This window comes from Passer domesticus, chromosome 1 (assembly GCF_036417665.1).
Source record: "Passer domesticus isolate bPasDom1 chromosome 1, bPasDom1.hap1, whole genome shotgun sequence".
NCBI lineage: Eukaryota > Metazoa > Chordata > Aves > Passeriformes > Passeridae > Passer > Passer domesticus.
In genome coordinates, this window is record NC_087474.1 from 131,838,648 (window position 1) to 131,852,858 (window position 14,211).

Below are 14,211 nucleotides of genomic sequence, written 5' to 3' on the forward strand. Positions count from 1 at the left end.
AAGAGATACTGTTTTGAAGTGGAAAACAAAGAAGCAGTTTTGAATTGGAAACAGTGTGGGAACAAATGTAAAAGGAAAGAGGAGAATAAGTTCTAATTTTCTCCCTTCTCCAAATGTGTCTTCCAGTCATTACTGAATAAATCTCCTTAAATAAACTTGGAGGCATCAGCAAGTCACATATTTTATTAGTGAAAGTTGGAAAATTTATCACTAAAACAATTGTGAGCTTTCTGGGAAAAATTATAGACGTTTAGATATCTTGAGATTCCAGATAATTTTAAAAGTATAATAACAAATATATCTAGAGGGATAAGTAAACAAGCTACTCTTTTAAGCAGGAATAATTTTTCATCATGCAATGACTGTTTTTAACTTGATACATGCTCTCACGCACTTTCTTTCAATGTTTTAAAGAGTTGGTTAAAAAAAAAAACAATAAATTTGACACACCACATGGCACTATCAATTAAAAATTACATTTTCTTTGCAGATTTGGCTTAGGTGGTTTTTACTTCAAATAGAACATGCTACGATACTTTATACACCAAAAAGAGTCAACAATTAAATGTATCACAGAAGGACTTTTTCTTTTTTTACAGAATAAGTGAGAACATGCCAAATAATAGCGTGAAGGTATCGGTGCTCTAGGCATTACTTCAGAAATAGATTTTATAATTACTGAGTGGCTGAACACAAATTTTGCTTTTCAATATCAGAGGAACTTGCAAACGCTAAGGGTAAAACATTTCTAGTGGTTCAGCAAGTTACACAAGGTATTAACACAGAAAAATGCTTAAGATAGTATTGTAGAGGGCATAAAGAACACTGGTATATGTACAGCTTTGAGAAATGTAAAGCAGCAATCATTTTAGTCTAATCTTTTCGTGGCACTATTGTCCACTTTTTTATTGACCATTTAGGGTCTTTTTAAGTGAAAACAAAAGTTGAGCTACACACAGGCATTTTATCTAATAGTGAACACAAGCATAAGACCTTACTTACATAGGTCACTATTTGGAAGGAGAACCTGAAGGATTCCCTCACCTGATGTGAATTCCCACTCCTGAGACACAAAGCGACACCAGACTCAAACCTAAAAATAACAGAGAGTCTCACAACAGCTCTACTAGTTTCTTTATGAAAAAGCATTGCCCTCTGTGTACCTGGGGACATAAGGAATTTAGTATGTGGCAAAGGTCCCAGCTTTGAGAGGAGAAACATAGGACTCATCAGAAGTGAACCAAGGCCTGGAAGGAGGCTGCTCCTCTGGTAGCACAGCTGACAAACACATACATCAAGGCTTTCTTCTTCAAAGTATATAATAGATTAGAAACATATAAGATAAGCTCATGATGCTTAGCTATTGCAGGAATGATTGGTGACAGGAAGCTGAAACCAGGAAAGCAAAATGGCAATAGCTACTTGAGGAAGTGGTGCTCACATAGAAAGGGAGGCCAACAGATTTTGCTCCTGTCAGATTCTTTTACTATCTGTAAAGCTCTCTAATAAAGATTACAGAGTGAAAAATATCAGCACAGAGCAGCTATTTTCACAAAGACAAGTAGAGAATTCTGTCCAGGTGGTAGCTTTAGGTCACTGGAGCAGGAGAAGAAGGAATGGATCGATTTATTGAATTAAAAATGAGACATGATCTGTGAAACATCTTGACACTAGGACAATGTACCTTATTCTTGTAAAACAAGAAAGAGATGTTTACTCAGAAATATATTTTGCGTCTTTGTGATATTTGTGGCATTTTTTATCACTTCCCACTCTTCCTCCTCCACTTTTAAGGTACTTTCCTGCAGTGAGTTAGAATGCTACCGTAGCATCTCTGACCCTTCATAATTCACTTCATTTTTCACTTCAGAAAGGATGGCCCTTATGGAGAGAACTGGTACATTTATACTGACAGGATTAAGCAAAGGCCCCAAGGTTTTGTTTATCAATTCACTCCAACAGAAAAAAGTACTTTGGATGTTATCACCCTGACATCTTTCCTCTTTCAATAGCTCACTGAAAACTTTCCATCAAGTACATTTCATAAATTAGAAGTTTTCTACAAATATTTTATTTTCAACAAATATTTTATCTACTCAACGTGATTTTAAAATCATGTCTAGTGGCAATTGATTTGGCTCATAATTATGGTCCAATTCAGAAAGGTGGTTAGAAGTTGAAGTATTAAACTCCTGTTGAAGGCAATGGTGTGTAAATATCTGCTTTCTTATCAGGTATTAGATGTATTAACCTTTTCCTACATTTCTTTGATATGCTACCTGGACAAAACCAAAGCTTCTATTGAAGAATTTTTCTTTGCCAGACAGAATTTAAACATAATGAGTGACATAACCAAAAATAAATAATCATATATTAAATATTTAGACAATCTTTCTAAGGATTGGATAGTGAATAATCAAAAACAGATTGCCTGAAGAAATTGAGGACTCCAGTACTTATTAGGAACATATAGGCATCTCTCAAGACTGGAACTATTGCTGCTGTTGTCCTGAATCCAGCAGTTTGACACAATAATTTTCTCTTTCATACTTATCATCTTAATCCATAACTACCCACTGAAAATTGCCAGCAGTTTGCACGTAACTCACATGAAAATAAAACTGCACAAGCCAGGGTGCTAACTTCATATTGTTTATGTTCTACCAATGGCCTCAGTTTGGTTATTATCTTGGTTAGTTAGAGAAAACAAGTTTCTTACGTAAAAGCAAAAGTGATGGACTGTAGACATAGGAAAGCTTCAAGATAATCTGGATATTTATTATTTTACTAATATTAACCTTCTGTCTATAGACTGCTAAATGACTTGGTTTGGCAAGGTGGAAAAATGGTAGTTGCTTAAACAAAAAGTGAGAATATTTATTATTGCCCTGGTAGGGGAAAGGAAGAAAAATCACTCTCCATTGTCATAGTATGATTGTAAGTTAGCAATACCTGAGCCCTAATCCTTTTAATGATGGTTGGCTGCTGCCCCTTTCTCATCTCAAGTGGGTAAGTTGAAAGCCTGGCTGTGTCCCATCTCTCCTCCCTCCTTTGTGTCTGACTGCATGGGAATAAAGTGGAGGTGGAGAAGGCTTTGCACAGCAGCAGTGTGTGAAGGAGGAACGGAGCACCTGGCACCAGGGGGAGGTCACCATGTCCTTCCCAGCCCCTCAGCAAGTGCCAAACACCTCTTAGGATGTCCACATGATCCTTCTTGCTGCTGTCTCCCCCTCAAATCCCACTGGCCTTTCCTCATGGCCCTTTACTCCACTATGGGTTTATTTCGAAGCGGGATAAACTGAAAACTTTTTAATGCTGCTAAAGAAAATCAGTCCTGAGGAACAAAAGAAGCTTAGGTCTGATTTAGGCCCTATTAATATAAAACTGTTAGGTGGAACTGCCAGGCTCAGCAAGAACCAAGCTGTGAGGGAGCTACACATAGGAACAGCTTCACAAATCTCTCTATGGGCCACTAGCAGCTTAACAACTGTATGCAATTATTTAGATGTATAGTTTATTTCTGCATAATTTATGCAGATACATTTTCAGCTATTTTGCCCAAATACCAAATAATAGTTTCATGATTACAGCATCATCTGGGGACATCAAAGCACTCCACCATTATGATTCACATCCCCATTAACGATAATGCACAAGACAAATGTGAATCTTTATTAGGTTAATTCTATTTTGCCCATTTTGTAGATGAGTAAGTGGGAGCACAGAGAGGTTAAGTGATTTGCCCCAGGTCGAAGAGTGAAATCTGGAAGTAAAAACAATGTGTGAGTATGGTCTAAAAGCCATATACATTACAATTAAATAATGAGGTATTCAATAGCAAAAGAATTCTAAAAACTGGGGCTTCATATCCCACCTAGTTATGGATTTAACAGGTAATCTTGCATTCCCCACAAATTACCTCCACTGACCACTAAATAATGCCAAAGAATGGAGGACCAGAAAAAAGGGGGGAAAAAAGTGGGTTTTTTCCTCCCTAAAAGCAAATAAAATAGGAAAAAATGCTGCTAAAGTTGCAGTGATAAGAAATGACCTGTCCTAAGTGACAGTGACTTTTTTGCAGTATTATCCCTATTTCAAATGTCTTTGAGAAACAGAAAGCCACACAAATCAAAGCCCTGTGGTCCACAGGAGAGTAAGAGAAAAGGAAAAATTTTTTCTTTAAATACCAAAGTTTTATGGAACTCTTGTTGACTTACTAATAAGATGGATGTAATTAACTCCCGTTAGTATTAACTTAAGGGTCACTAACCTAAATTGCTAACTACTGCTTCTCCACTTGAGTTTCTAATAACTGCCTGCATAACTAGAAATACAGCAAAAACATTCTTTCTCTAGTGTAAAGGTATTTTCAACACAGGTTTTATAACACACTAAGAAAAGTATATCAAGCTAACAACAACAGATAAAAATTCAAATAGCTCAGATTTTTGAAGTAATCATTATTTTTTATTTTGGTTTTCCTTCAAGATAAAAAGCCGTTACTATCTTCAGCCATTTAAATGAACATGATGTTTAAATGAGCCCACATGCTTCACATTATTTAAGATTCTTAACTATGCTCTGTTGTTCAGATTGAGTAGAACTTGCAAAGTTTTAGTCACAAGACACTCTCAGAAGAGACTTCACAGTGCAGAAACTTCCACTGATGAGTTATTATTTATTAAGCATTAGAAACAGAAAAACAGGGAAAAAACAGGCATTAACTCCTGCTGTGTTTAAACTATCTCATATTTCCCATCAGAACCATTAGACACTGTCATCACTTAAAGTAAATGTTTAGTCATTAAGTAGGGAAAAATCTGGAAAGTCCCTTCTTTTTCTCTCCCAGAACCCCATTAAGACTTCGTAGTGTTACCATGCTGAGAACAGACACATCCTTTTGCTGATTATACAGCTGACAAAAGCTTAGCAGAATACCAGAAAAGTCAAATATATCCCTTGATATGGCAATGAAGGAACATGGTTCACCCTGGTTTTGGTATTATCTTCACTTCAACTGTTGCAGTATACAAACAGATTCTGGAATTTCAGTGTTTCCACAATATTTCTGTATGTATTTAGTGGTTTTCTGTTCAAGTGTATTGAGAACTCCTGGTCCTGAGTGGCTGCAAAATTGGCCCCTCTGACACATCATCAAAGCATTGCAGTGTTCAGTGGGGCTCTGGAGTTCAGTGCAGAGCGAGGGAGTAGAGAGCAGGGTCCCTTGGTGTGGCATGTTTAAAAGGCTTTGTCTGAATGATTCTTCCAGAAAGCTCAGTGTTCTGATTGAATAAGTATATTCTTTCCCAGAGGGACTGGGTGTCAGCCAGATCTTATCCACATCACCATCAAAAGTTATTTCCTACTGACACACCAAGTATCAGCTGGCCGAATTTTTTTTTTTTTTTGTCTGAATATGAACTTTCAACAAAAATCCCATGGTCAACAAAGGAAGGGCCTTTTGTTATAAGCTCCCAGAATAATAGTCTCATTCATCAGAAAGCACTGAGGAGTTCAGTGATAAACTCCAGTATAGCTGTGCTGTTTTTCTTGTATCTCATTTTCATACCTCTGATGAGTTCATCTTCCTCTGATTCACAAGGTATGGAGATCTACAAGGATGCAATAGCTTCATGCATTAAAAGTTCCCTTTTGGTCTTAGCTAATCCTCTCATTTCAAAACTGCTTTGTTGCAGTCAGTACAATATTATTTTGTTAGCTTTAGGTTTGCAGATGAATCACTAAAGGTTAATAATGTTTTCTAGATACCTGAGAAGTCCATTCATGCAATATATAAAAGACTGTGAACTTTCCCATCCCAGTGTATGTTTATGAATATGCCATAAAATTGCTGACATTATTAAGTTAGCTGGCTCAAATTTAAGACTAAAGTAAATAATCAAGCTCATTACCTTTGGAATCAATAATAGCCCATTTCACCTCCGGTTTCCTTCACTGATAATTTCCTTGGAAAAAAGTTGCTAAGTGTAGTGTCAACATCAGTTCTAGATACACTTCTCTTTGAATTATAAAATTCTAGTAAGTTAAAAGTAAGGGACTGATCAAAACTGAAATATGAATTGATTAAATTATACTAATATAATATATCCAATAAAATAATTGTATTTAAAATATTGTATTTAAAGTTCAAAGATAATTTTTTTAAGCAGAAAGAAATTATTCATTCCAAATGAAATGTTAGAGATTTACAGACTAATGTATTTTCCAAAATTTTGAGTTATTTCTTCACTTCTCAGTTATTTTCATAGCTGCTCCTCATGGATCTCTCTAATTGAAGAATTTTTATAACTATGTGATATCTATAGGAATGCCAAAGTAATGCATCATGATTTTGCAAAGCCTTTAGCTAGAAGCAATAAGACATATTAATTTCCTTAATAAGTCAATCACATTTCAGTATGAAGCTGCAATTGATAAAAAATGTTGACTCCACCAAGAAAAGCTACAAATAAATACAAAACCAAAAATTATGTATGTTGGGGTGAATATAATCTGATAGTTTCCACTGAATAATTTCACTAATTTCATTATGTAACTGAATTAGAAGAGAATTAAGACAGCTAATACACCTTACTTGAAAAACTGTGCTTGGTTTTTTCAGCTCAATGTTACAAATAACTGGAGTTACTACTCATTATGAGAAGAACTGTATTTTTGCTAATTTTTAGCCATAAATTATTTCAAATTATGTTATTTTTAAAATCTGAATAAGAATTTTTATTTTTAAATAGATATGTCAGCTCTCACAAACATAGTGCAATCTAATTTGGATTTGCAGCAGAATATGACTTAGCTCAAAATATTATCACAGTTCAGATGAAAATATGCATCTATAAATGACACAAAATATTGTTCAAAATCACCTACCCTCTTGCAAATCAGGTATATTTCCATATATTTTTTGTCAAGCTATGCTGGCTTTTCACTAATACAGCAAGCCATAAAGACTTTATAATTTGAATGTCAAAAAGCATGAATCAGACATTTCATGGAGTGAAATTTATGCAAAATTTCATTTCCTCACTGAACGCCATGCAAAACTTGTTTCTATCACAGGTGAAACCTGGAAATAACCACATTTCTTCTCTTGTCTTCTTTGTCTCTTGGGGTAGATTGAACAGAGAATTTGAACTAGCTCCTACACTCTTCGTATTCAGTTATTTTTTACTCTGATGCACATCAGAGTGCTAAGATACAACCAGAAGAACAATACACCCACTTTGTTTTGGGCTTTCATGGTCAGATTTTATGGTAAATACAAAACAGTTTACTGGAGTTGAAGACATTTTTGTCTGCTCCAGTGGAGAATTTGGAAATGGTTATCAAAACCATTATTTACAACTTTGTCCAGAATTTAATGCATTTTTGGCAACTCTTCATTGCAACACCCTTGCTAGAGGTTTTGATGAGAAGTAAAAAAGCTGAACTTAGATTAAATAGGGAAAATGAGTTATAAATATAAAGAAGGAAATAAAAATAATTTTTAATTTTCTCCAACAGCATAAACTGATTAACAGGGATTGTTAACAATTGATAGGAAATCTGGTGGATATTTGTGAGAGCTTCAACCCTGAGACTATAAACACACACAAAGGAAAACATGAACTAGAATATGGGATTCTGGGTGTACAGTTGCATTTGGGATTTGTTATACATATTTTAAAAATATTTTTTGTATTTTGTCATATTAAAACCTTTTAAAAATCCTTTTGTTTTCAAATGAAGACACACAGATATTCAACTCAAGGAAAAAAGAATTTTAATTATATAGATATCTCTGAATCCGATTTCATGTAATGGCAATATCTACTTCATGGAAGTTTTAAATTAAACCTTAAAATGGACCTAGTTTATGCATCCTTCTCACACTGAAAAAGAATATTAAAAGTGTATTCTACTTTTCATTACAACTTTGTATGTATAATAACAATACAAGTAACATGCAAGTATCAAAGAACCTTTTGATAAGGTTTTCCTCACCACAGTTATTTATGCTTGCAACAAGTTAGGAGACCACATTGTTATATGCTGGTAAAAGTATCCTATGGTCCCTGTTTAATTCCTAGAGAAACCTGTCAGAGGTAAAAGATGTGCTACAAAAGGGATAAAAAGTAAAGAACATGTCTATTATCAATTTAATGACAGGATAGACGTTGCCTTCAAAGTTTTTCCTGTTACGAAGCCTCACCAGTGAATAAAAGTATCTAATGTATTATTCAGATAAAGGCCTCTGAACCTTAGACAGAAGGAAATCCATACCGCCTTACATTGCTTTATTAAGTCTATATTAAGGGCTCCATTACTTTAAAGAAACTGTTTAAGTAACATTAAGGCTATGACCCAAACTGACAAAAGTAGGGAAATACAGATAGCTGAATTTCCATCTTTAAAATATGCTGCTGTGGAGAAGAAAAAGGAACAATGGAATATGACATTTTGCTTCTCATCTTGGGCTGAGAGAAATATTTGGGACAAAAAAAAAAAAAAAAGCCTGAATCTTCACCTGGCATTCAACTGAATCCAAATAAAAACTGTTTAAAGTTTGGCTCTCTTCCCATTACCTCACACCACGGGTCACTTGCAGATAGAGGAACAAGTTTTCAAGCTGCTATAGGAATGCAGACAATTCCTTCCTCCTTTGCAACAGCAACTGTTAGAATAAAAGACCCAATTATTGCTGCCAGAGCTATATGTAAAACATTGGTGCTCAAGGGTTTTCACATGTTCTCTGCCCAAGAGATATAGTCTCTCAAGAGAGTAAAAAATTATATATCTACCTTATTTTTTCCTTTATACAGGGGGAATATAGGAAAGAGCATTTAAGGGGATAATTAGATCACCGGCAACAATACTGACGGGTTGAAAAGTGGTCATCATGGTATTGGAAATGAAAACACCATTAGACAGCTATTTCTTACCTGTACCTCCTAGTTAAAAGATTTAAAATTAATTTCCCTTTGGACCATCACACTATGATATCAGATAAACTCTAACGTATTTCTATCAAGTAATAAGTAAACTAGAAAAATCTGTTGTCTAAATGGTTTCTTTTAAGGCTGATATTAAGTGCAATTTTATTAGTCAGGAGACAGGCATAAATCTTTTCATCTCACCTGAAGGCCTGAAGTACATTTACATAATAAATATTTCTGTTGTTGAAGACACTGATAAAGCCCTAAGTAGTATTCCTATTAGTATTTTAGCATGCATTTAAAACCTTTGCTAATAGAAGTGTAAAAGAGGCTTGTGGCTGGGAACATCTTTAAGTGTATCTCCAGTTGAATGATAGTTTTAATCATGAATTTTGGCTTTATCCATTTGGTCTCACTTGTGCATTGACAGAAATTATTTTTTACCCTCAGCATAAAAACATGGCATGGCATCTTTTATAGAAAACCCAGAGACCAGTGTCATAAAGACTGAACAAAACAATTCCTCTTCATCAAATTCCTAGCTCTGTTAGTGGGTCTTTGCAAAGCTGCATCAAAAAATTAACATCATCAGGCACCAGTGTTTAACTATGGGAATTAGTAACACCAAATTTGGAAATAAGACATTGATGATTTCTAAAGTTCCTCAGATCAAGATTCAATGGCTTTCTGAAACATAATTTTGGCCAAATCTATATTTAAATTGCAGACGGGGGTAGGTGATTAAAGCAAGTAAATTACAGCATTTATGTAAGATCAGATTCAAAGATCTAGGACCTCTTTCAGCTTTATGTACAATGACATTATAATAAAAGTGTATGACATCCAAACTAGAGATTTGTGAGACCTGATTGTAATTGCCATAGAAAAACAATGAAAATATAAGAGATCAAATTTTACAAGTATATATTTAAAAGATTTTAAATCTTTTTTAAATCTAAATAAATACATATTGTTCTTGAATTTTACAAGTATATATTTAAAAGATTCAAATGAACAAACAGCATCAAACATAATAAAAATTAACCAACCATAATGAGGCAAGCAGCTACCCTTCACTTCTTGTCATTTTCATTGTGATGGAAATAACACACACTATGTTATCTCTTCTAACTCATGTGACTTGCACCAGACAAGAAAATCCCAGGGATCTATCTTGAACAGATCCTGTCTCTATAGTTTGTGAAACTATGGAGAAAACAATCTTTACTGTTGAAACAATACGCATTACCTCACCCTTGGGTCACTCTCCTTTCAATCCCACATCAGTAATTTCAAATCCCTCAGCAGTAAGTGGCTGTTGTGGTTCTGCATGCTCCACTACTCACCAGGGTTACAGAGTTGTCCTGTCCCTTTCCTGCTTCAAGGATACTGTTTTCTGGCAAGAAATCTGCACTTATTACTGATATGATCTGTGGTATACACATGCCCTCTGAACAGAGAGAAGCTGTGAGAGAAGCACAGAGAAAAATTATCAAAACAATTCTTATCTCATTTGCTGCTCCTGTGTTTGTGCTCATGTGGAATGTGTTCTGGAGATCATTTACCCAAGGTGATTACTTGATTGGATTCTGGTGGAATTGTTTATGTCAATTCACCTATCAGGTCCAAGCTGTGTCTTGACTGTCAGGAGACAGTCACCAGTTTTCTTTGGTATCTTTTAGTATTTTTGAGTATTCTTTGTAGTATAGTATAATATAGAATAAAAAAGTAACTATTTGGCCTTCTGATATCATAGAGCTCTACACATCATTGTTCCCAGACAGCAGGGGCACCTTGCAAATCTAATAATGATCTTGTGCTCCCTAGAGAACCTCTTAACCACCTATTTCCTGAGAAAACACATTGACCCTAATCTTGCTTGAATTCCCAAGGAATCTTATTTGGAACTACATGGTCTCAGATATGTGTGCTTTCCTGAAGGTGCTAATGAAAGTAATAAGTGATAAGGCTAATTCTTAAGCTATATTCTATCACTCTCTTACAAGATGGACTTCCCTTCTATCTTGCCACAAAGAGCCAAGGAAACAACAGGAACTGCAAAGAAAGAAAATAACATGACAAAGTCCCAGTGGGCTCTGAATAACATTACTCCCTGACAATGATCAGCTACTGTGTACAAGCAGAAAACAATGATTTCTGTAACAAGTCTCATATACTTATTTGCATTTTCTATAATTTTTCAAGAAAGAGAAAGTGTAGATGGAGTTCATGAGGCCTTTCATAAAGGCTCTTGCTCTTGAAAAGTCAGACACATCCTCTGCATTCCCTTACACCTCCTAATATTCAAGATGTGTCTTTCTCAAAATGCAGTTGGAACACTCTCCAATATTTCATCAATTTACATCATTAACAACTGTTTAATTTTTCAAGATCGGTACAAATCACCCAATAAATATGGAAGAAGATAAGATGATAAGTGACAAGATTCTAGCTTTCTGTTTGGCACAATGTGTTCTGAGACAACCTTGTCTCAGTATTTGCTTTTCTAAAATGGGAAAAATAGCTTTCTAAATATCTAAGTGTAATTCTTAGTAAGTGAAAAGTCAGTAAATTAAATTGCTCTGCAAAAAATGACAAAGAGCAATGCTAAGTATTCTTCTCCCCTTTCATTGCCTGCACCTGAAAATATAGGGATTGATCCATTCCTTCCCTTCTTCTTGAAGGAAAGGAAACTTGCTCCTTTATCTTACCTACACAGTCTTTTAATGCAAATATTCTTGCTCTCTCTAACAGCATAGTGTATTTTATACCACAAAAGGCAAAACCTAATCTTAAGACTGGCACTTCAGTGCAAAACACGGACTGCTCTCTCGACCTGGCAAGAGAACAGCTGGATCTCCATCCTGTTGATTGAGCAGGTGTAAAGACTTCATCCTGCAAGGTGCTGCTAACCTGTGGAAAGTTCAGGCCTGTATTAACATTTAAGCATAAGGGTAGTCCTCTTGCAGGTTGTACCACAATGGACACTCACACATATGCACATAAACACATTGTCATCGACCTCTATGTATGAATGCTTACACAAAAAAATGGCTGACAGCTGGATACAAATGCAAAAATACATCTCAGGCTGGGACACTTTGAATTATTTCTAACACGTACAATGCAAACCAGCTATTTGAAATGTCACAAAGAAAATTTTCTCCCAGGATGCATTCTTGCATGCTAAAATTCAACTAATACTGGACTCCTTTTTGGAAAAATAAACATTAAAAAGACTGTGTTTCAAATGGAAGCACTGACAGACCTTTGAGTATCGCAGCTTGAATAGTACCACCACTGTATATTAACAACTGTAGTCATAAGATCTCAACATTTTCCCCCTCCCCATCTTTCCCTGGAGCTGCTCAAAAAGCTAAGCCCCTTTTCACAATCTTAATGACCAAAAGTTGAAAAAAAACAGAGAAAGAAAAAAGTGAAAAAAGACTTAAAAGTTCAGCTGGATTTTCTTCTAGTTTCCTAATGAGCTTAACATCTCATAAGATGCTTTGGTAAAGGAGAAAATCTTTTCAAAAAGACCCATTTTCCTGCTGACAGTACAATCTTTCTGAAGTCACATCAGAAGACCATAAGGGTGACATCCAAGCCACCTGAGCTGGTGATACAAGATCTTTAACCAATAGATTTCTATCCCCTCTTTACTCCACATTTTTTAGCAACGTACTTCTTTAGAATAGGGTCAAAAGAAAAATTTCTGTTTAGTTGTTTAAAGGAAACAAATAACTTTGTCACCAGATCTCTGCAAGAGTTTGACCAAAGTTAAAGTGTACTGCAATTTAGTTTGTCATAAAATATCTGAAGTTGGGGGCTCTTAATAAAACAGGGGATCAGAAATGTATGTGGTTTCATGCCATCTTGTGTATGCATGAACAACGGTACCTAACATTTCATTACTTCTTCTCCTTTTTTTTTTTTTTGACTATTAAACTGTAGAGAATAGTCTCACAACAAACTTGAATCCTGCACTGTGGAAAAAAGAAAGTAAGGAACAACTGCTACATGTATAATATCTGTAAAAAGGAATGCTGTCCTGAATGCAATGACAGCAATGACATCTATACATGGGATTTTAACATGTAAAAAAAGTTGCTTATATAACTGCCATTGCCATATTAGCTGTCTGATGGGAAAATTGTGGGATTACTTTAGTCTTTGGATCATTTATGTATCAGAGGAGCTCCAAACTAGGCCTTTCTATATACTACATCAGGTAAAAATATATGGGTTTGCCATTTGTGATACAGTGGCACTACAATACAGCAAGATGTGGTGTTCTTGAGGTACATAAGTGTAATGCCACATAATTACATTAAGAAGCTTCATTATTGGGTCAGAAATCATGAAATTCTGCAATTTATTTTTGTTACAGAAAAAGGCATGTAGACTTTAAGGGGTTTTATCATAGATTACACGTAAAAAAGCAAGCGGAGGAATTCAACAAGTTTACTTTTGAAATTTGATGAAACAGTACTTCTCATTCTTCATAAGTTCTGTGATTTTTCCTTAGTTGCTCCAATCCTGTAATTTCAGAAATTATGGAACATCTATTGTGAAATAAGCTAAAAATTATTTCAATGTATTTGAAAGTCTATTTAAGATTGGGGTTTTTTTCAGAAACAGACCACCAGATCAAATGTCATGAAAAAATGCAGTTTTCCTAACACCTTGAATTCCTATGTGTTACAAGTCCTTCTTCTAGGCATGGTTCAACACTGAGTGAAGTTGGAATGCTGAGAGTAGCTGAGAGTAGCTGAGAGTCCAGCAGGATGCACTTCCAGAACGGGGACTTTACAATGACCTTCAACTTTATTTGGTAGTTGACTCCAGAAGGGGGAATTAATTCTGCCCTCAGGTCAGCTTAATTCCCTTGTGAGAAGAACCCTTCAATTATGATAAACTCCGTTAAATTATTTATGATATCTTTGTGATCTAATGAAGCTTAATTCTGCAAGACCTTTGTCTCAGGTTCACACAGGGAAAGAAATGGGGGAACGGGTCACAAAACTCAAGTAAATGTAGACTCCAGAGCAGAAGCACTAAAGAGTCTGGTTCAAATTTATTCTTAAAAAAAAATATGCTGATTTGTGAGGAGTAAACATAAGAAGGAATCTAGCCCATAAAACCCAATTCTGCCCTGTTTTACAGTGAATATGGTCACAGAGAGGCAACTGAGTCTGCCAAGACATTTCAGTTCCTGAGGTAGACTGCAGGAAGTCCTATAGTCCTGCAATTTTCATATAACCTTTATTGTCTAATT

General features: G+C 35.2%; 1 long non-coding RNA gene across 6 annotated transcripts; it reads right to left on the bottom strand.

Annotated features, from left to right (window-relative positions):
- Window positions 1–4,445: 4,445 nt before the first annotated feature.
- Window positions 4,446–10,452, bottom strand: LOC135289590 (uncharacterized). Of its 6 annotated transcripts, none has more exons than XR_010352355.1 (4): window positions 10,280–10,452; window positions 8,583–8,671; window positions 5,913–5,966; window positions 4,446–5,612 (listed from the first exon to the last, which is right to left on the bottom strand). It is a non-coding gene; the product is annotated as an uncharacterized LOC135289590 (long non-coding RNA). The 6 variants fall into 6 exon arrangements; XR_010352349.1 differs by having other exon boundaries at window positions 5,913–5,981; XR_010352360.1 differs by having other exon boundaries at window positions 5,913–6,019.
- Window positions 10,453–14,211: the final 3,759 nt, after the last annotated feature.